The sequence below is a fragment of the Triturus cristatus genome, chromosome 5_2 (assembly GCF_964204655.1).
Source record: "Triturus cristatus chromosome 5_2, aTriCri1.1, whole genome shotgun sequence".
NCBI classification, from domain to species: Eukaryota; Metazoa; Chordata; class Amphibia; order Caudata; family Salamandridae; genus Triturus; species Triturus cristatus.
This window is the reverse complement of record NC_140588.1, coordinates 701,326,939-701,350,989: the sequence shown is the minus strand read 5'-3', so window position 1 is coordinate 701,350,989 and position 24,051 is coordinate 701,326,939. Positions and strand designations below refer to the sequence as shown.

General features: G+C 46.4%; 1 protein-coding gene across 1 annotated transcript in view; it reads left to right on the top strand.

Moving 5' to 3' along the window:
* The window catches only part of TSPAN6 (tetraspanin 6), a 165,712-nt gene extending 142,124 nt beyond the window's left edge, over positions 1–23,588 (top strand). Inside the window, exon 8 of the mRNA XM_085607789.1 lies at positions 22,323–23,588. The gene's annotated coding sequence lies outside the window, so the exon portion shown is untranslated. The remainder of the gene's footprint in view (positions 1–22,322) is intronic.
* The last annotated feature ends 463 nt before the right edge of the window (positions 23,589–24,051 follow it).

Genomic DNA, 24,051 nt, shown 5'->3' with positions numbered 1-24,051 from the left:
GTTCACGGTCTTCCTTAAGTTCTTTGTTCTCAGCCGATAACTTAGCCATTTCTACGTAGGTAGTGTACATAGTCTCTTTAATTTTAGGAATCTCCAACTCAATTGTCAGTTCTTAGGGTAACTTCGTCTAATCTTTTAGTCAGCACTTCGCAAGAGGCTTGGATGGCTGCCTGATTTGCTTCTGAGACCAAAAATCTACTGGTCATCTCAGCCTGGTTCATCTCAGAGACGGTGAATCTACTTGACATTTCGTACTTCAGGGCAAGTAAGATGTCTGCCAAGGAGTGTGTCGTGGGATCTATAGTCACGTGGTCTTCAGTGGTTTCCAGAAAACTCTGTGGCGTTTCCTGAGGGCCATGGTTGGCCAAGGCAGAATATCTGTTCGAAAGGCTCACTTCTGGATCTATCGCTGGTGCGCCGTAAATACTCCCTACTGAGTCTTCCTGTTGAGCACTAGGCATCTCCTCCCGTGCTATGCATTTTTCCTTCTGGGGATGACTTATGCCCACCGCTGGGGGGCTCAGAGGGCTATGCTCACCTACCTGAGGACTATCTTGGCCCACGTTCTTTAAGGTTACACAGCCAAAAGCAGTTGAGGCAGTTAAGGAGCACATGACCTTATAGTATGTCTTCAATGAGGGGGTAATTTTTATTTTTGGGGGTGGTGCCTTCTTGCCCCTACCTCTGCCCTTCCTCTTACCAGCCTCTTCCCCCTTAGAAACAGCTCCGTCGTCCTTCGTGACTCCTTTCTGTTTGCGCTATTTTACAGAAGCTCTTACTTAAGAAACAGGTGGGGAGACTTGTGGAGGGAAAATGGGTTTAGTGATATCTAATGTTATTAGACGAGTGTGCCACTCTCACCTGTAAAATATACCTATGTTCGAGGCATATGAGCTGCAGATCACACACTTAGGATAAGATCGCCATCTGGTGTTGGGCTCGGATGATTGCAGGTTGTTGTTGTCTTCGGAAGAAGCCTTATGGTCACGAGATAGGTGACTCCTCCCCTGGACAACAGTGCGCATGGGCATCCACTCCATCCTCAGATTGTTTTTTTCCGCCATTGGGTTCGGATGAACTTTTCCACTCCGGCTGAAAACTTCTGAAAATCCAGCTTTCGAAACCAAAAACCTTTACAACTCGACGTCGAAATCCAATCGGAACGGTTCCGGATACGGCTCATGGAAAGGACACCTTTTAAAAAATGCCCCCAATGTGGAGCAAAGTTCCCCCACAGTGACCACCACGAGGTCTGCAACCTGTGCCTCTCGCCGTAACATAACGAATCCAGCTGTCCAACCTGCGCCGCATCCCGCTCCAAGAAAATCATCCGGGACCGAAGAGCTCAACACCATATCATGGCCAGACCAGCTCCAGAACCAGAGGACATCTTTGCCCAGGATGTCCCGGAAGACGATTACGAAGACCTCCAAATCGTATCCGAAGCAGACGATTCTGATGACCTCATCACTCCGGGGCAAAGAGTGAGTACCAGTGCCCCTACCCCAACCCCCCCAAAAAAAAGCACCGGTCAAGACTCCGCCAGCTGGCCCCAGTCGCGACCGAAAATCGTCTTCAGAAGCCCCGCTCTCGGGCTCGGCGCCGATGAAATATAAGCCTACAGGTGGCTCGAGCAAACCACATGTTATTGTGCCCACAATACCTTCGGCACCGAAGACTCAACACCTCTCGGCACCGAAGCAGGCTCTGAAACCATCGAGGCCGAAATCTCCACCGGCACCAAAATGTTCTTCGGCACCGAAATCCCCACCGGCACCGAAAAGTTCTTCGGCACCGAAACCATCATCGGTACCAAAAAAAGTCCAAAAAGACTCTACCGATCATCCAAAACATAGATCGGAACCGAAAAAGTCAGCACCAAAGCCACTTTCGGACAATGAAGAACTTTTTCGCCCTGATCCCACGCAAAAAAGGATTTATATCAATCCAAAAACCGGACATGTCACCGCTGTGCCATACAAGAAAAGGAAGCTGGACACAACACCACCTCCAGCTCCCATAAAGAAGAAGGACTTCGCCACGTCACCCATTCGTCCTTCCTCTCCTATATCACCTCTCTTCCCACCCCCCCGCCCCATCTCCTTCTCCTCTACCATCTCCTTCACATATACCACCTCCACAGGATGAGGATGATGATGATGACTTAGGGGGAGGGGGTGATCCGGATGATCCTAATGATCCTTTCACACTCCCGGATACGGCACCCTTAGATGACTGGGCTTACCCTTTACCTGATATTCCTGATCCCACTACATACCCCTCCAAACCGTCCCCTCCAGATGACCACCTAGGGTTTGGGCAGCTGATAAACAGGGCGGCACTTTTCCATGGCGTCACCATGCACTCAGATACACCTGAAGAGGACTTTCTTCTAGACACATTCGAACAGTCCCAAAAATCAGTTCAGATCTTGCCCATGATTAAGGGAGTCATAAAATACGCCACAGAGGTTTTTAAAGACCCTGTCAGAGCTAGGGTTCTTAACCCCCGAATTGAAAAAAAATATAGATCTGCCCCACAAGATCCCGTGTACATTAAAGCACAGCTCCCTCTAGACTCTTTAGTAGTTTCAAACGCAAGAAAGCGGGCTAACTCCCAAACAGGAGACACACCGCCCCCAGATAAAGAGTCCAAGCCATTAGAGGCCTAGGGCAAAAGAGTTGCAGCACAAGCTGCTAACCATTGGCGTATTGCCAACACACAAACCCTATTAGCCCGATATGATAGGGCTCATTATGATCAGTTAGAAGATCTTTTACAACACCTGCCAGATCAGTACAAATCCCAGGCCAATGACCTCATCCAAGAGGGAAAACTCATATCTAACGCATCAATCAAATGTGCACTAGACGCCGCGGACACTGCTTCTAAGGCGGTCAACACAAGCATACTACTTAGACGCCATGCATGGCTACGTATTTCAGGCTTTAAGCCGGAAGTACAAACAACAATACTTGGTCAACCATTCAACCAAGAGCAACTATTTGGGCCCGCAGTAAATACTGCACTAGAGAAAATGAAAAAAGATAATGAGACTGCTAAATCAATGGGAGCATTACAGTTTCCACAACCACGAGGCTCCTTTTGACGCTCCTTCAATAGGGGAGCCTCCAAAAATGTTGGAACAGACACCTCTTCCACTTTCAAAACCTCCGCACAAACATCCCCCAACAGAGGATATTTTAGAGGAGGATATAGGGGAAACAATACCAAGGGCCGAGGTCGGGGCAATACCAACACCCGTACCTCTCCAGCCACTAAACAGTGACTTGCCTCCACTCCCCCCGACCATTCCACTCCGGTCGGGGGAAGACTCCAACAGTTCCTACCTGTCTGGAATTCCATTACAACAGACAAATTATCCAGTTTGGTTACTGCCTCGAACTCACAAACACCCCCCCGCACATACCACCCAAACACCGTCCAATGTCACCACACCATCTTACACTCCTCAAACAAGAAATTCGGTCCTTGCTTCAAAAACACGCAATAGAACCAGTTCCACTCCAACATCAGGGTACAGGAGTATATTCTCTATACTTCCTAATTCCCAAAAAGGACGAGACCTTAAGACCCATACTCGACCTCAGACTACTAAATCAGTACATACACTCAGATCACTTCCATATGATCACTCTCCAACAAGTCCAACTACTTCAACAAGACGACTTCCTTGCCACATTGGACCTCAAGGACGCATACTTTCACATCCCCATGCATCCTGCTCACAGGAAGTACCTAAGATTTGTGGTAGACGGACAGCACTATCAGTTTACGGTCCTCCCATTCGGAGTAACAACTGCACCCAGGGTATTCACCAAATGCTTAGCAGTAGTAGCAGCACATCTCAGGAGACAACAAATCCATGTCTTCCCGTATCTCGACGATTGGCTCATAAAAGCCAATACTTTCGACAAATGCGTTCTCCACACTCACCGCACTATTCAAACCTTGCACAACTTGGGCTTTACCATCAACTATCCCAAATCTCCACTGCAACCCTCCCACATACATCAATATCTGGGAGCCACCATAAATACTTCCAAGGCCATAGCTTATCCCAGCACAGCCAGGATAGCCAACATACAAAACCTAATCTTAAAATTTCAAACTCAACACTCTTCCAGCAAGAGTGTTTATGCAACTGTTAGGCATGATGGCGTCATGCATCTCCATTGTGCCTCACGCACGACTTCAAATGCGTCCCTTGCAAGAATGTCTAGCACAACAGTGGAACCAGGCTCACGGACAACTTACCGATCTGGTGTTGGTGGACAGTCGCTCACTTCGCTCACTGAAATGGTGGAACACCATCAACCTGTCAAAAGGGCGACCGTTCTTGGAGCCTCTTCCACAAGTAGTGCTGACAACCGACGCATCTCTCACAGGGTGGGGAGCCCATCTCCTTCAACACACCACTCAGGGCAGATGGACCACTCAACAAAAACTGCTCCATATCAATCAACTAGAACTTCTAGCGGTGTTCCTAGCACTGAAATCCTTTCAGGTACATCTAAGGAACAAAACTGTCCTCATCCGCACAGACAACATGACGACCATGTATTACATACAAAAACAGGGGGGGACACATTCTGTCCAACTGTCCCAACTCGCACAGAACATCTGGAGATGGGCAATTCCCCAAAACATCTACCTGTTAGCGGAACACCTTCCAGGGGTTCACAACCAGGTTGCCGATTTCCTAAGTCGACAGACACAGCAAATCCACGAATGGCAATTACACCCCAAAGTCCTACTCCCATTCTTCCAAAAATGGGGCCAACCAGACATAGACCTGTTCGCCACACACGAAAACGCAAAATGCCCAACCTTCACCGCCAGGTTTCCACACCCACAGTCGAAGGGCAAAGCAATATGGATGAACTGGTCAGGCAGATTTGCGTACGCTTTTCCGCCTCTCCCACTCATTCCATTTGTGGTACGCAAGCTCAAACAACAGTCTCTAAAACTGATTCTAGTAGCACCCACTTGGGCACGTCAACCCTGGTTCACAACACTTCTGGAACTATCGCTAGTTCCACATCAAAAACTGCGCCTTTCTCCGGCCTTATTAACCCAGAATCATGAAGAAATCAGACACCCAGATCCACAGCAACTGAACTTGGCGATCTGGCTCCTGAAGTCTTAGAGTTCGGTTACCTCAATCGCCCACCAGACTGTATGAATATCATAAAAGAAGCTAGAAGACCTACTACTAGGGCATGTTATGCTGCAAAATGGAAAAGATTTGCCATTTACTGCACTAACAATGATATACGCCCACTGGAATCTTCCATCCAAAACATTATTTGCTATTTACTACACTTGCAAAGATGCAATTTAGCGTATTCCTCCATACGTCTACACCTAGCAGCGTTAGCAGCCTACTTACAAAATCGACAACACTTGTCACTATTTAAGGTACCAGCTATCAAAGCCTTCATGGAAGGTCTCAAAAGAATTATTCCTCCAAGATTACCACCTTCCCCAGTGTGGGAATCTAAATATTGTTCTAACAAGGCTCATGGGCCCTCCATTTGAACCTATGCATAAATGCGAACTGCAATTCCTTACATGGAAAGTGGCTTTCCTTATCGCAATCACATCCCTGCGAAGGGTAAGTGAGATACAGGCCTTAACTATTGAAGAACCTTTTCTACAACTACATCGTAACAAAGTGGTTCTTAGGACAAACCCAAAATTCCTACCAAAAGTCATTTCCCCTTTCCATCTTAACCAATCAGTCGAGCTGCCAGTCTTCTTCCCTAATCCAGACTCAGTAGCTGAGATGTTAAAAGAGCCTTGCTTTATTACATCGACAGAACCAAAGCTTTTCGCAAAACCAAACAACTGTTTGTTGCTTTCTCTCCACCACATAAAGGCAACCCCATTTCAAAATCGGGTATAGCCAGGTGGATAGTTAAATGTATCCAAATATGTTACCAAAAAGCTAAACGCACTCTTACAGTTCCCCCTAGAGCGCGCTCCACACGTAAAATAAGGGCTTCTATGGCATTCTTAGGGAACATTCCCTTAGAAGATATTTGCAAAGCAGCCACATGGTCTACCACACACACCTACACTAAACATTACTGTGTTGATGTGCAATCCAAACAACAAGCTTCCGTAGGCCAGGCTGTCCTAAAAACTCTATTCCAAACTGCTGCAACAGATACAGGTGACCACCGCTAGGGGAGACACTGCTATATAGTCTATCCTAAGTGTGTGATCTGCAGCTCATATGCCTCGAACGGAATATGCTACTTACCAGTATGCATCTGTTCTTGGCATGTAGAGCTGCAGAGCCACACACGTCCACCCACCTCCCCGGGACCTGTATCTGTTCCAGCATGGTCTTAATTGGACACTACACATGGACATCCTTTCTCTTTATTCTTATACACTCCATCATTTCCCATCATGGCGAAAAACAATCTGAGGATGGAGTGGATGCCCATGCGCACTGTTGTCCAGGGGAGGAGTCGCCTATCTCGTGACCAAAAGGCTTCTTCCAAAGACAACAACAACCTGCAATCATCCGAGCCCAACACCAGATGGCGATCTTATCCTAAGTGTGTGGCTCTGCAGCTCTACATGCCAAGAACAGATGCATACTGGTAAGTAGCATATTCCTTATTTTAGGTGGTGAGGCGCCTGCTATCCTTGTCCCTGTTTCACCACTTATCTTCATGCAGTTTAAGTGAGCCTCCTCCTCTATGAGCGATTTAGAAATTGTAATGGCTGTTTTGTAAGAGACGTGCATTGCCACCCATGCCTCCAAACGAAGAAAAGAGCCTCCTCTCACCTTTATCCCTCCAGTACTCTCGGGGAGGAAAAAGCTCTGATCTGGACTCCCTACCTGGGTGTCGGTTCTCGACCTCCACCCGCACTCTATACGGACCCAGGAGCTCGAGCTTGAGTATATGCCCGCACCAGTGCTGGCTCTGCCCCCAATGACCCGCAGCCGAAATCGGGCCAGATACTGTCTTCGGAGCTTCAGCGCCGCCTCTTCCCAGTGCCAGCCGCTGGCCAAGCCAATTTCGCCACAGGTTTCTCGGTCCGGGCCCCCATCGGGGCAGAAAGGGAGAAAATCGCACCCTCTTAAGGTATTAGCGGGGGGGGTAGGCCTACCTCGGTACGGGAGGAATAAAATTTGCAGTTAGACCTTTTGGGACACCGTTAACGCCATTAGTGCCCCCTGGAGAGCGGACCACGCCCGTTTAGCTTGCGGCCGCCATGTTCCTCTGCCCATGTATGCTTTAATGACAGGTATTCTAAAGAGAGATAAATATTGTCTGGTTTGCTTGTAAGCTGCTATTGCTAAATGCAACAGGATGGATATCTATGCTAACCCTACCTTTTGAAGATGGAATAAATAGCAGATAACATCTTGAACTGACACAGTTTTAATGGGCCTCTCTTTTCCTAAGCTGTAATAGACAAACCTTTTTTCCATTTGGCTGCCTAGCAGGGACATGTGTTGTCTTAGCACCTCTTTCCAGATTTGCACACACTCCTGTGGAAGTTTCTAAGACATCGGGTGCCAGATTGATCGCTTTAACTCTTTGACATTCAGATATCTGATTTGCCCATGATGTTGTGTCAGGGGTTTTGGTTTCTGAGGCAGTTTCTAGTGCAACTGGAGTGACAAACCTAGAGGCATTGAATACCACAATGCTACCAGAATTAGGGTCATAAATGTTTGAATTATTTTCCTCACCATATACCAAATGGGGAGGAGAAGCATATATCCCCAACCAGTTCATCCACAGTGAATTGCCCATGGACTATGGATGTGAGAAGCTGGAGGCAAAGCTTTGGCATTTTGTCTTTTAAACAGTGGCGAACAGACTGACTGTGGTCATACCCCTTTATTGGAAGTATCTGTGAAGTACTTGGGGATTATTCTCCCATTTGTGGACGTGTTGCATCCTGCTTAGCAGGTCTGCAAAATTGTTGTCCTCTTCTGGCAGATGCTCTGCTGGCAACATGGTTGTGGATGGCCCAAGGCTGAATGTTTTTCGCTATAGCTGATAGCTAGGTAGAAGTGTAATGCCTTTTTTCTAGATGTAGTACATGGCGGTCATGTGGAGGACAGTTTTCCTCAGTTTTGTTGTTGTTGCATCTAGGTACTCTGCACCTTCAAATGGTTGAGGTATACCCCAACGACCGATGACGGAGGCGTCCATGGAATTGGTCACTTGTGGCTGAGGGTCGACCAAGTAATAACTTGTTCATGACGTGTTGCTGTCGATACATATGCTGTACATACTCCTGCCACCTAGTGATTAGCAACCTGTTTTTATTCAAAGAAGTCTTTTTGAGTCACGAGATGTGGTGATTCCACCTATTGTTGGCAATGTGCATGGGCATTAACTCCATAGTCAGATTGTTTTGATCTGCCATCATGTTCAGATGGGTATACGGGAACTCTGGTTCGACGCCTCTAGATGTTCTCATCGGGCATTCGGCACTGTCCCTCGTTGGTCCAAGCAGTCCCACTTTCGTCAGTCTACTGCCCAGTGTTGCTTCACGGTTCTTTCTTCGTGGTCGACAAAATCACAAAGTGGGGCTCTACACCTTCAACTCAATCAACCTCGTACAGCCGAGGATGTCTAAGTGATGGAAATGATTCCTTTTCAGTTCTGCCCATCTTGACACACTGAGTACCCTAGGATAGACTTGTACAAAGTTTTTAACCTATGCCTGTCCCTTGATCACTGTGAGGAATCCTGTGAGGCTTTAACATAACAACTCTTCAGAACTGTGGGGTGTGTCATATTGACTCGGCTTTACTGGTTCAGCGCCAGTGAGAGGAAGATACTCCAGATAGCTTCATTGAAGGAGAGGAGGAATCTCTGCCGTGGCCGGGAATGTAATCTCATCGGAAGAAGCCACCTCTGTCTCAGACGTCAAAGTTGAAGGACCCCCGCCAGCGCAGCGCCCATTGCCGAGGACCTCCGTGAGTGCCACTACCACCCATCCTTCTGAGCCACAAGTGTCTAGCTCTCGTGTTTCTTCAGATGTCTCTGGGCCACCACTGCCTCAAGGCTGTGGTCGGCACTGAACTACTGAGCTGGATTAGACACGCTCACAACCCTCGACATCAACCACTGCTTCGGCGCCGGATCCGAAGACGCCTGCTCTCCCACACTTGGAGGCGAAATACACTTTGAGGCATTCTGGATGTTGGCCTTTTCAGCTCCATCCAAGCCAACCCATCCTGCAGGAACACTTGGGCGCTGGCCAACAGAGAATTCACATCCAGCCAGGCATGGGCAGGATCCTGGTTAAGCTTGCTCCGCTGTCCAAGGTTCACAAGAGGAGACTTCCGTTCAAGAAGGCCCTCAACCCTCCATAGGAGCAGATGCCCAAAAAGCTTCTGCGTCAAAGACAGGCGCCTCTCCACTGCCACCTGGCCCTTTCAGGCCTGCTCCTCTTCCACCTCCAGCTCCCCCTCCCCCTTCCCCTCCTCCACCCCCTCCTATTAAAACCTCCCCCTTGCTGCCTGGGGACACTTGCACACATTCCCCACAGGGATCCCCATATTCAGGGGATGGGGACAGTCCAGGATTTCCCTATGACCCCAGGGCTCCTGATCCTGGGGGTGACTGAGGCAGATCCTCCATCAGACACTGACCTGGACTTGTCCCCAACCCCCTCACCCACCCCAGTCCCTCTTCCTCACATTATGCTACCTCTTATCACAAGGTTCTACACAGGGCAGCTGCCTTCCATAAAATTGAGATGTACTTTCAGCCTAAGGAAGATGATTTTTTGCTGGAAACCCTCTCGACTACACATAGGTCCCGTCAGTATTTACCCATGTTAAAAGGCATGCTCAAGCCTGCTTGGGACATTTTCAAAGAGCTTATTAAAGCCAGATTCATCACGCCTCAAGTTTAAGGCTTCTCCATCCAGCACACCCACCCAAATCAAAGGACAGTTACCCCCAATTCCTTGGTGGTAGATATGGCTAGGAGGAGAGGAAGAAAATTGATACTGCTGGCAAGCATGATGCAGCGCAATCCGCCAGTCGCAGGCGCATTGCCGAATCTCTGTGGGCTGACTCTACGGGAAGAATGGTTCCCAGGCCAGAAAACAACTTGGCGGACATGCATTATAGGATGCATCAACAAGTCCATGAGTGAGAACTCCACCACCAGACCCTACTCTTACATTTCCGGTAGTGGGGGGTTCCCTCACTTAGACCTGGTCGCCACTCCCAAAAATGCAAAGTGCCCAATTTTAGTCGCCGGGTACCATATCCATGGTCCATGAGCAACGTACGCTGGCTGAACTGGTCAGGGATATATGCTGACGCTTTTCTGCCTCTCCCACTCTAACCATTTGTAGTACCCAAGCTGAGGAAGACCTCTCTTACCCTCGTCCTAGTATCGCCAATCTTGGTGCGCCAGCCTGGTACTCCACTCTGCTGGAACTCTCTCTAGTTCCTCACGAAAAGCTTCCCCACAGGCCAGACCTTCTAACGCGAGATCACGGTACTTTCAGACAAACCAATCCTCAGCAGCGCAATCTTGCGATATGGCTCTGGAGGTCTTAGAGTTTGGTTACCTTAACCTATCACTGAAATGCTTGTTCCTTATTCGTGAAGCACCTAGACCTACTACTAGGGCCTTCTATAGAGCAAAATGGAGGCGCTTTGTGCACTATTGTCTTCCAAAACATAACAATACTCTAACACCATTGGTGCAAAACATTGTCTATCACTTCCTTTACTTTCAATAGTCGGACCTTGTCTACACCTCCATTTCGTTGCATTTGGCTGCTGTGGCTCCTTACCTACAGAATAGGCAGCACACTTTGCTATTTAGAGTACCAGTCCTCTAGGCTTTCATGGAAGGTCTTAAGCAGGTTATCCCACCACAGACACCCTCTCTTCCGGTGTGGAATCTGAACATGGTGCTAACTAGGCCATGAGTCCCTCGTTTTGAGCCACTTCACTCTTGCCCGCTTAAGTTTCTTTTATGGAAGGTGGCCTTCTTGTAGCTATCACTTTCCTCAGGCGAGTCCTTGAGGTACACGCTCTGACATTAGAGGAGCCTTTCTTCCAAGTCCACTCAGACAGAGTGGTCCTTAGAACCAACCCCAAATTTCTCCCTAAGGTGGTTTCCAGTTTTCCTCTCTCATACTGAGTTGCCAGTTTTCTTTCTCTCCATAATAATAATGGAAGGCGCCAAGGAAATTATGCCATATATCTAGGAGCTTATCTCTAGATCATTCCAAAACGGCACGGTCCCGACCAAATGGAAACAAGCCATTGTTAAGTCTCTTAAAAAAAATAGCATCATTAGACCTAGCCATATTGGAAAACCTCCGCCCTATCTCACTACTGCCATTTGTGGCAAAAACTGCAGAGAAAGCAATAAATAAACAGTTGGTAGGACACATAGACAGGAATGAACTACTCCATCCATCTCAATCGGGTTTCAGAAGGGCCCACTCCACTGAGTCAGCATTGCTTATGGCCTCGGAAACCCTGAGAATGCATGCAGACGAGGGACAGACAGCCGCACTGATCCTCCTCGACCTCAGTGTGGCGTTTGATACCGTCCCTCATAAACTTCTCCTCCATAGGCTAGAGACGTGCGGTGTGAGGCATATGGCTCTAAGCTGGCTGACATAGTTTCTCTTCTCACGAAGCTTCAAGTCGCACAGAACATGTACACATCGGAGATCATTCCCCTACCCCAAGGGGTACCACAAGGATCAATTCTAAGTCCCACTTTATTCAATATTTACGTGGGACCACTGGCAGAGAGCCTAGAGAAACACAAGGTGTCAATTGTATCTTATGCAGACGATACTTAACTTATTGTGCTGCTATCACAGAACAAGGACCAAGCGGCGGCACGTTTCTCTGACTGCCTAAAAGAGGTGCCCATTGGATGTCCAATCTCCGCCTCAAACTAAACGGTAATAAAACAGAGGTGCTGATTGTTGGTAAGACTCCATCGTTCTGGTCTACCGCATGGTGGCCGGACTGTTTGGGCCAAATACCGACCCCTAAAACAGAAGTAAAAAATCTAGGGGTCTGGTTTGATTTCGAATTGACTTTTGAGAGCCAAATCCGTAAGGTGGCCGGGAAATGCTATTCTGCTATGAAAACTTTGCGAAAGGTCCTAGATCTCCTGCCATCCAACGCCAGGAAAACCATTGTACACGCAATAATAACATCCCAACTGGACTATGGCAATGTATTATATCTGGGCACTACAAAAAGAGGTCTAGCCAAATTACAGAAAGTACAGAATGCGGCGGCACGTTTAGTTCTCGGCCTACCAAGAAGAACCAACACTAAACAAACCTTGACTGCACTCCACTGGCTCCCAATGGAAAAAAGAATCATGTTGAAGGCAATGTGCCACTGCCATCGCAGCCTATTAAAAAAAGGCCCTAGCTATCTGTTACCCCTAATCACGAGATACATACCTGGACGTAGCCTGAGATCACTAGACAAGGACCTAGTGACGGTACCAAGAGTTATCAGAGCGAGAATGGGGGAGCGCTCCTTTAGGTACCGAGCTGCAAAGTGTTGGAATAATCTCCCGTTAGAAGTGAGAAGAGAGCCATGCGAAAGAAGATTTCGCAAGCTACTAAAGACCTGGCTATTTGTACAACCATAGCTAGGATAGACTTGGTAAAACACTCACATAGCAACCGGACTGGCAGTCAATCTTCCACCCTCTCATGTGATTTCTCCAGCGCGGGGACACACCGTTGGTGTAACCAAGCGCTCTATAAATGTATAAATAAATAAATATTCAGAGTCTGTATGTAGGGGAACGCACCTTACATACCCTGGATGTAAAAAGAGCGTTAATGTATTATGTGGCTAGAACAAATCCTTTTTGTAAAACACAACTCTGTGTCCTAATCCAAACCACATAAAGGTCATGCTATTTCCAAAGCCGGAATTGCTTGTTGGCTTATCAAGTGGATCCAAACTTGCTGTGCTAAAGCTAAAAGATCCCTATCTGTCGCTCCCAGACCCCATTCCCACTGCAAGAAAGAGGCTTCTATGGCTTTTGTAGGGAACATACCACTAGCTAACATCTGTAAAGCATCTGCTTGGTCCATATCTCTCACTTTTATGAAACATTACTGTGGGGATGTTCTGGCTAAGCAGCAAGCTAGAGATGGCCAGGCTGTCTTACGTACACTTTTTCAATCTTTCATCCTTAGGCTGAGCCACCGGAGGGTCGCTTTACAGTCTATACACAGCATGTTTGACTATGGAGCCGATACCTGTGCGCATTACCAACAATAGTTGGAGTCGCCACACCTCATGCCCCGAAAAGACTTCTTTGGACAAAAACAAGTTGCATATGTCCAAGCCCAACACTACATGGCAAGAGTATGCACAGCATGGGAATCTACAGCACTACATGCCACAAACAGATGCTTGCAGGTTAAACATTTTCCTTTCTCATACCACCATTTTAGGGTTTGTTGGACCAGGGCTTGACCAACATTAGATCCTCCCATTGACCCTCAGCCTATGACCATTAGCTTGCTTAACACACCTGCAGTGGACACATGTGCAGCATAACAATAACGGGACATCGTGTCTGAAAAAGTGGCAGCAGTTTTTGAATACCATCACCCATTGTTAGTTCAATTCTGAGAGCAGTGCTAAACACCATCTTAAATGGTGTTTAGCTCCTCTTCCAGAATTTAATTGAATATGAATAGGATTTTGATCAGAGATCTGACTTTTTCACATGGATTGTGAACCTCAACTTGTGAAAGGGAGACCACGTTGAGTGTGTGCTAGGCACTGCTGTTTGGTGTGGGTCTTTATCAGCCAATCGTCCATATTTGTAAGTACATGAACATCATTACGGGGCAAGGGAGCCGCTATCACCACTAAACACTTTGTGAACACTCATGTAGATGTTATTACTGCAAATGGGAGACCTTTAAACTAGTAATACTGTTCACTATACCCCAAAGCGAAGGTAGCTGTGATACACAGAATGGATGGGGATTTGAAAGTAGTTGATCTAGAGGTCCAGGACTGTCATATTGTCTTCTGTGCAAAGAAACAGTATGACGTCCTGAAGGAAAGTCATTTTGAATGCTAATAGGATATACCATTTGGGAGGCCTGAGGTGGAACTTTAGGCAGTAAGCCTGCAATAATACCTTGAGAAACCATTTGTTTACGGTTATATCTCCCCGTTGGGAAAGGATAAACTGCAATCTTCCTATGACTGGTGTTTTGTTATCGGGGGAGAATGAGGGGTAACTATTGGAACCAGAGGTGCCCCTAATAGATCAATCTCTACCCCTGACCCTGACGTACCATTGTAGCATGACTATTCGCTTTGGATACCTGGTCCTCTTGAAATGACTGGGACTACTTTGTAAAAAAAAAAAAAAAATGATGTGAAATATAACAGAGACTTGGGAAGGATCGTGGAAGTCAAACATGTTGAATGCAAATTTGGCTTGCAAGCATTAACAATATTTTAAGTGTAAATTGCTATTTCAGCGAACCTGCACTCTGCTCTGTGATCATTTGGAGCATGTAAAGCTAAATTTCATTTTAGTGCTACATTTATACAATTTTTCTCAATACAATAAGCACAGCAAAGGACACGTGATTAAACAAACTTCAACTAGACACAAATCAGCTGGTGCCAGGAACTTCTTGTGGAAAGTATGTGAAAAGACCTTGAAAACTAAATACAATAAGCTATACTTAAAAGGCTGACTTCAGTATGTTTGCAGTTTTTGCTTGATTGTGCCAGCTTCAGAAAGAGGCTACGCTTACTCGAACAGTTGGGCTAAATGTTGTAAGAAAGTGGCTCTGTATATGCTGTCCCCAAATAGGTACAGGGTGTAGAGTCCACAGTCTCCAGATGTTTGGCAGAGGTTAAAGTTAGATATAACCTTACTCTCTAAAGTGGTAGCTTGGTCAAGCAGTAAGGCAGTATCAGAGGACAGTGTAAAGCATTTGTTGTACACACTCAGTCAGCAAATGGTCTCACACACTCAAGAACTGAACTCTAGGCCAATTGTTTTGTATATAAAAATATATGGTTTTATTTTAGAACCAACAATAGGTATCAAAATACTTTCTCAGAATAAAATGCTGTAGTTGCATGCTTTCAATAAGCAATAGACTTTTAAATGTAATAGTTAGTTGTTGCAATAGGCAACACAATTCAAACACAATTATACCATTGAGCTCAATAGGAGTTTTTAAGTAAATGCAATTTCAGTTACTTTGCATATGATTTTCTTACTCAGGGCTGGATCCTAGATTCAGCCCTGGTGCATTTCCTGTAAACAGTTGAAAGAAATCGTTTTTGTTACACAGGCGATTTTTAAGGAATATTTGTATGTTTCAAAAAATCGACACTTAGAAGAATTTCTGGCAAAAACCAGGCAATGTTATCCTATGGACGAAAGTCAAGGTATCGGTAAGTACGGTTGTAATTACTTTTCAGAGTCAGTGCTGGGCACCAAGATCCAGCACTGGGATCTCTCCTGATAACAGGTGAGTAATTTCGATCGGCTGATTTTTACTGAATATTTTAAAGTTTCAAAACTCGACACTTAGAAGAATTTCCAAGTGAAACCTGTCAATGTTACCCTATGGAGAAAATGTGAGTTATCGGCTTTCAGGTAAGTACTCGACTGGCAGAGTTAAGGTTATGGGCATAGACTTGGGGGTCTCCCAGGGTCAGGTAGGTACAGTTGTTACACGCTCTGTGGCACAGGGGCAGCCGTGTGCAGAGAGTGTTAGGCCCAATGTTAGCCTATGGCAGGCAGGGGGCCTTTGGTTGGTGGCTGCTAGCAGGCAGGCCACGCGGCTGTGGGAGCTGGGCTCCTGGTCACTTACACAGGGCAAGTGGGGAAGTAGAATAAGATAGCTGTTGCACTTCCAGGGGCACTCGGGCGGCTGGGTGCAGGGTGCTTTTGAGCCGTCGGGCGCTCAGTGGATTTCAATGGAGAAGCTACCAGATGAACAAAGGCTGCAAGATCGGGGACGGAGATTCTTCAGGTGCGACCACCACTGCGAGAGGTAAGTTGGGAAGCTGTAGGTTAGGTAGGCACCCAGGAGTTGGGCACAGGGGGCCGCAGGGCGCCGGGTGCAGGGGTGCCTTTTTGCATCGGTAAATCTTACCCTCTGCTGGTCGCGGTTGGAGCGGTCCCTGGTTCTGAGGCTGCAGGCGTCGTCTGGAGCGTCGAGGAGGGTCCTTGGGTGCTGGATTCTTGGTCACAGTCGCCAGGGGGAACATCCTTGGGGTCTTTGTCCACTCCGGCACAGGCCAGGCTTCGCGTGTGCAGAGTGTGCAGGAGTCGCGGTTCCTGGTTGGCACCAGGGGTTTGTTACTTGCTTTGAGCAGGTGCTCGTGGGAGTCCCAGTCTTTTAGAGTCACAAGGCAGTCAGGTCCTCTGGGGTTTTCGAGGTTGCTGACCACTGGAGACGCCGGGGTTTAGCAGGTTCGAGGGTCGACAGGCCTGTAGGGCTGGGGCCAAGTCAGTTGGTGTCTTCCTCTTGTTAGCAGCTGCACGGCAGGTCTTCTTTCTTCTTGCTTGTTTCGGATTCGGGATCTGAGGAAGGAAGGTTCAGGGTGCCCCTAAATACTAAATTTAGGTACGTTACAGGTAGGTAAAGGGCAGGGACCAATGGGTCCCTTCCCTGGGGTGGGTACACCCCCTATCCTGCCACTCTCCAGTGGGAGGGGGGCAGGAGCCTAGTCCTGATTGGGCAGGGCTCCCCATCTTCAAGATGGCGAGAGCCCGGAGATGTGCTTCACCTCGCTGCCCCACCTGAGGGGTGGGGTTGGCAGAGGCTGGAACACCCCCTTTCCTCCTTTGGGGTTTCCCGCCAGTCTTCCCGCCAGAGTGAGGGCTAGAACCGGTGGGGACCAGTTGCTGAGTACAGCAAGTGGTCTGGGGAGGCTCACAAAGGCAGCATGCCTTTGAATCTTCCTCCTGCCCATCCTGGGGGAGGAGACCTAGCACCTCGCCCAGGACGTGCATTGTTGCAGGCCCAGAAGAGCGGATGGCTGTCTACCCAGGGGTCCAGCAACATGTCTGCTGGGTGGCAGCCTAGGCAGCCTCTCAGGCAGGACGCTGGTTGTTGATTAGGTTCAAGGGGCACCTCTGTCGTGCATCTTACATTAAATCCCACACTGGCATCAGTGTGGGTTTAATGTGCTGAGGCGTTTGATACCAAACTCCTCAGTCTTCAGTGTAGCCATCATGGTGCTGTGGAATTCGTGATGACGACCTCCCAGCACCATATACTCTTAATGGCAGCACTGCACTTACAGTGCCCAGGAATGGACCTGGGTACTGTAGGGGTAAAGGGCTCATGCACCTGTACCCTCACCACTGGCATAGTACACCCAGCTAGAGGGGTGACTGAGGTATGCCAGGGCAGTGTGTTTGTGGGCATGGTACACAGGGATGTGTGCCATGTCGAGACTGTTTTGTTTTGCACCAAGACAATCAGCCTGCAAAGGCAGTGTGTGTGTCAGGGTACAGGGCCTCTAAGGGTGGCACAATAAGTTCTGCAGCCCTTAGGGGCCTTCTCTGGTCACAGTGCCCTGGGTACATGGGGGTACCATTTACCAGGGACCTACCTGTGGCCAGAGCTGTCAATTGGGTTTTGTTTTGGGGGAGGAACACAGGCCCTGGGGTCCTGATTGGCCCCAGAGCACATCAAGTCAAAGAGCATCAGTAGTCTGGCAACAAAAAAAAGAAAAGGGGGGGGGTGGTTACTGCAACAGAAACACACTTTCTCACAAATGTGCAATGTATAACATGTTATAACAAGATAGCAGTACATTTTAAAATACCTGTAAATGTGCAATAATGTTAAGGCCTAAGTGTGCTTTAAGCATTTATAAAAATGAATGCACAGTTGGTAAGACAAACAGCTAAGTATGCAAAAAATTGTCCTCCGCGACTTGGCGCCCTACCTTGGCTGTTTCTGATGCAAAGCTGCTTTAGGCGTTTGATCTAACACTGCATAACACCAGACACTTTTGGGAGCTCTGCTGCGCTAAGAGGATCCCAGCTCCGCATTTGGGTCTTTTTCAGAGCTGACTTGGGGTTGACTTCCAGGGTCTGCTTTGGAGCAGATTTGGACTCCAGGGATGGATTGTTGGAGACACTCTGCCGAGACGGCGTCAGCTGGTGCGGAGGTTCAGTTCGTTTCTTCATAGATTTTCTTGCCGCCAAATGGGGTTTTCAGGGTTAAGAGGTCTTGCAGCCAAACCCAAAAGTCAAAGCCTTTTGTGCCCATCTTCATGGCTAGATGCCTGACTCCGTCAAAAGCTGTTCTCTGCCTCCTATGGAGACCATTTTTCAGGCCGATCCCTGTTCTCATGTTGTGGTCTAGAAATTGTGACCATAGGTGGTAAACTTTGTCCTGAGCCCTTGGATTGGTTGTGTGACCATCTCTTCCTCGACGTCGTAGCCCTCCATGCTGGAAATCTCAAGTGTTTCTCTGGATTATCCCTTTGGCAAGTCTGATGGAAAGGGGCCTTCCTCTTTGGCCACCTTGATGTCCTCCGCAACAAAGATGGTTGGTACGTCAATGTGATCTCAATGCTACATACTGTGATGAGCCAAGCATTGGTACTAATGGGACTTCTTGTTTTTAAACACCTGACTTGTTGTGCAGGAGGACTGCAGGAGCTCTGGAGCTAGGCAGAGGTTGAACAGCCTGTATTGATCAGGCCATGAGCACTTGGTGTTATACCTCAATAATTTATTCTATAGCACCCTCCCTCAGCATTAATTCTTAATATCACTAGGTCCTGGATGGGAACCACCCCAGGGTGGTTTGAAACCAAAAGCTGCTGGTTTGAACAATGATGTTTCCTCCAGCATTGAACACAAGTCTCAACCTTTGGTGTAATAAAATAAATTGTAAGTTCATTCATGGCCCGGACTTGGAGCTAAATGTCTGAACCCGATGCCGCAAAAATCTATCTAACATTTAGTATTTGTCCTAGTATCATGTGTGTTAAGGGAGCAGTCACGAATTGTCTGAAGGCTAGAAACTTCAAATAAACACAGCGTATAATGACCACAGCACTAGATAACAGGAGTATACAGAGCATGTGTATCTACAGCAACACATGCCAAATGCAACCAGTTATTTCCACCGTTCCGATTGTACTACTGGCAGTGCTGCTGATTACATGGTCCATATTCCTTAAGTAGCTTGTCACAATGAGGAACTGCCCTGAGCCACCCGGGTCAATGAGGTCAGAAGTTGAATGCTACAAGAGTCTGATAAAACTCACCTATGTCCAGACTGCTGTTTCAACACTGCTCTCAATAGCCCTTACATTTCACAATCCCTCAACATTTGAGACAGGCTTGCCCTGTCCCGTCTCACCAGCCAAAGATGATGAAACTCGCACCTTTTTGCTACTGTGACATGCCATGAATATTGCTCATTTATGCGTTTTGGCATGTCTTGGCGTTGCCACAGTAACCCATGACGTAGATGTATACACCCACCTTGTATGCAGGGTGGTTCTACTTCCATTTGACCTGCTTGACACATCTGCAGTTCCGTGACTGCATCGTATGAGCACCAGCTGAAACATACACCAGCCTGTAAACTGTACATGCACCACACCAACACACGGCCGCTTGCCTGTCTCAGTCTCTTTTTTAAGGTTTTGCTGCTACTTGTTGGAGCCCAACATGCACAAAATTCCCAGGCTTGAGCCTATATGGATATGCTAAGGAATAGTGGTGTTGTTATAAGGGGAAGCGGCGCCACTTAGGAGGGTGGCACTGGTATCGATATGGAATAGTATCTTGACCTCGGTGCTGCAAGGTAGGGAGAACCACTAATCTCCCCAAATCAGTGATCAGGGCCACTTAAACGTTCAAAAGAAAGGTCCCCAGCACACGATTATATTATAGTAGACATGTCAAAGTGCAATGTGTGAGCCCAAATTTAACACAGATGCATAGGTTCTTGTTCTTTTTTTTCTCCTTTTATTCTTCAGGTCCGCACTCGGAATAAGTATACTCCTTAGAGATCAAGGCGCCAGGGCATGGCAGATCACACTCAAACATAAAAACGTGTATTGTAACAGCTGCCGTCTTCCTAGGGATCTGCACGACGAGATTGTGGCCCACCTCCAGGCAGCTCCAACTCAGTATGTTGTTATAGCACTGAGGCTTAGAGAGGCCAGGCGGGGGGGAAGGGTGTGGGAAGTGAACTGCGGGGAAGAAGATCTGAAAAGGAAAAATCAGTTTACACACAAATCAACAAAAAGATTAATAGCCTTCAAGATTCGTTTTGGTCTCTTATCTTAAATATCTCTTGGATATATTCTATGATCTGCTATGATCCTCCTCATACAGAAGCAGAAATGATTTCTGCAATAACATCTTGCAGAACTATAAGAGACCCATATTTTCTGCAATGAGTACTTGCAGCATGGCGAAACACTGGCACTACACATAGCAGGTGTATTGCAACACCCTGTTGAATGGTACAGGCACTGACTTATGTAATAAGATGTGAATCTCGAGCCCGAGACACACACATACATCAAAACACTCTCCGAGAATTCTGCCCAGTGGCGGAGATTCAAGAGAGGGCGTGACCGTAATGCAGAAATTAACATGTTCTCCACCAGGGGGGTCTTACCGCTCAGAGCACGGCCTGCTCGGACTATGGCTACTGGAGCGTAGCCGAAAATAGAACTTCATCAAGATGGGGAACCTCTCTGCTCTCAACGGAGGACAACGGAGGACACACACCAGCGCGGGACCAAGGACTGAACAAAGACTGGAGCGCTGTCGTACAACAACGAGACTTCACACCGGAGACGGAATCCAAGATGCGCTCCAGAAATCCCCCGGTCCAGCCGCCGTCACTGGAATCTGAAGGATCTGTTCCACCCAAGATTGAAGAATAGGGAAGAGCACCCCAAGGGTGGGGCTGTTTATATAGATCTGGATCACGCCCTAGATAACTGTCTTCAGCAGCAGGGAAAACTCCAGTGGGGAAAACCCAGCAGCTGCAGAAGGAAAACAAATTGAAGCAATAGCAGGAAAACCCCCAGCGGGGAAAACCCAGAAGCTGCAGAAGGAAAACAAATAAAAGCAACACCCTAAACAAGCATTGCAACCTGTAACAGAAAGGTTACATGAAAGCAGGACATTGTAACCACCAACCTGTGGAGTGGGACAGATGCCTTTTCCCAGAACATACCATTTCCTTAGAGGGACGGGGGGGACCCTCAAAACCGTGCACGGTGTGATCGGGGCAGGCCCCAGAACGTGCGACGCTGCTGCGCTGACAGTTTTACCATCCAGTCTATCCCCGGATTACAACAGGAGCAGAATAAGTTGCGTTGGCCTCTATATGATTTACCTGCCTATGACAAGATGCCCAACACAGGTACGTAACAAGGGATTCATGGCTGAGTCTGCACCACATCAAGGAGCAGCTGTAACTGTGAAGATAACCTGTTGACCTTCCAAACACAGCATTTCAGGGTTCTCTCCTACTGTGTCATACACTGAGTCTGAATGCTAGAAAGGGGTGTTTATTGTATATAATATATCAATGGGAGCTTCAACCCTGCACACTGGAGTTGTGCTTACAGGATTCCCTTTATTACAAACAGTATGTGTCAAACGTTTTTTGTGACTTGTATTTTGGCATTGTAGTGCGTTTGTTACTATCATTTTGTAATGCATGCTACGTGTTCCTTTAAAGTTTTATCTGTATTGATGTGTTGTGAAGAAGTTTGAGAAGTGTATCAGATTTTAGGCAGCGGTTTGCATAAGAAAATATTTGTAACCCAATAACGTGATTAATATGGAAGCAGTTATTTGCATGTTATTGTCCTTGCAATTAGAGTGCGAAATTTAGCATTTTTCTTGCTGGAACTTGCTTCAAAATTGAATGTAAGGAGATCGCTCATGTTAGTCATTTGAGATGTTTACACTGGGACTGGTTCAAGAAGAAAATGTCTTCCGAACCAGTATCACACAAGCCGTTTTTTGCTCCAACTAGCCCCCTCTGGAAGAAGATCGTGTGAAATTTAGCACTCACTAATTTTCTTGAAGTTATGCTTATTTTGCATGTGTAATAAAAAAAAATCTAGACACCTACTTATTTCTGATTCTGAGAGTTTAAAGAGCAGTTATAAATATGAGCTTAAAATCTTTCAGTTTACTAAATACATTTTACATTAAATTCTTTTTCTTCCAGGGATTTTCTCTTGCAACTGATGTTTTTTTAATTGTTTTTTTTGTTTGTTTTTTTAGTGAATGATTACCTTCAGAAAGCCTGCACTTGAATTTGTTTTGGTGGATTCTGTTTTGAAATGATCCGGCAGCCATGGAATTCCTATTTGAAGAACTGCAGCATTGGACATGTATTTGCTGCATCAGCGATAGGATTGTGAACCATAATGCTTTAACTTGTATTTTCTTTGTTAGCTTCAAATTTGGGTATTATTTCAGGAACTTGTTCCTCTAATATTTCACCTATCTGTCCCTCCTGGTCAATGATGCCTTAATTCCTCCACGGAGCTGGTCTAGTTTCAAGCTCAATTTTAGATGACCCATCTTTCTCAATGAATTGATTTATGGTATTGTTTATAAGGAGCTCACAGGACTATGGTGAAGTTAAGTTGTGTACACTACATGCACCTGGCGAGGACTTTAACTTGACACTAGTGTGACTTCCTACTCTTCTGATTTAAGAGGAGGGTCCTGAGTTAGTTTGTAATAATTCTAGTTTTTTTCATTTTGAATATAGGCAAATATGTATGTGTAAGTTTAAAGCGGCTGCAGGGGGTTTCCAAATCTCATAAGATGGTTGAAATTGGATTACATTACAAGTACTTTAAAAATTACTGTTACCACATGAGTACTTATAGGAAGATGATTGTACTCAATTAGAGCTGTGTTACCCCACCACATGCACAGATGCCTAATAAATGCATTCTAATCGACTTCCTCCGTCATTTGATTGCTCCAGAGCATTCTGCAATGAGTTTCTGCCATTGGAGAATTGTTAATTGTTGTGCTTGTCCATAGCTTATCAAGACACCTTTCCTGCTGGACTGTGTTGGGTTAAAGGGCAGCATGGCAAATATATACTTCTAATGCATTGATGTGAAGCTAAATGTCATACCATTTTGACCACCTTATTTTAGATATTGAAATCCCCCTAATCCGCCTTTGTGAAGTGTGCCACGATGTTTCGTCATCACATGTCTAAGCAATGATTTGGACTCCCCCTGGATAAAAGCTATATCCGTGGCAGCCTCAGACCATTGTGACATACTTAAATGTTCATTTTTATCATGTTGTTTATAAAAAATATTTTTGATGTAGTTACTATCAGGCGTTTTAGATTCAAAAGATGTGAAATAACTGTTTTTCCCAGCCCTTTCTCCAAAGGGGCTGATGTGAGTTTCAGTATTATGTGCTGCTTCAATATGTAATTCATATTTTGTCTGGTTCTTAAAGTGAAAGTCGGTCATGTATTTTGAAGTATAATAAATTTTAATATTTTCTTCTAAAGTATGTGCTTCATTCCTACACTCAACATGCGGAAAATCAGGTGGGAGCTTTGAATCCAATGATAATATTCTCCGCAGACATTGTTCTACAGGAATCCACACAATTGAACCTTTGTTACACTAAACAACCACCAAAATGCATCTAAACAGTACCAACTTGTTGATTACTTCTTAACTAGCTAATTTCTTTATAGAGAAAAAAATCTCTTGTATTCATGTATGTAAACCGAAAACCAGCTTTCCACATGGACTAAGGAAATGGTTTGTTAGTGGGAAACAAGTGTAAGCCCATGCAAGCCCAGAGAACAAACCATTCTCTTTTTATCACACTTTCACACCTTAAATTCCTCCCACCGCCCCCTAAATCACACGTTATGGTCCATGCACTTGTAGATCCTCATCCATGTCAAAGAATAACCGTGCTGCATTGAATTGTGTAAAGATATAGCTCTTCCCCCCCCCCA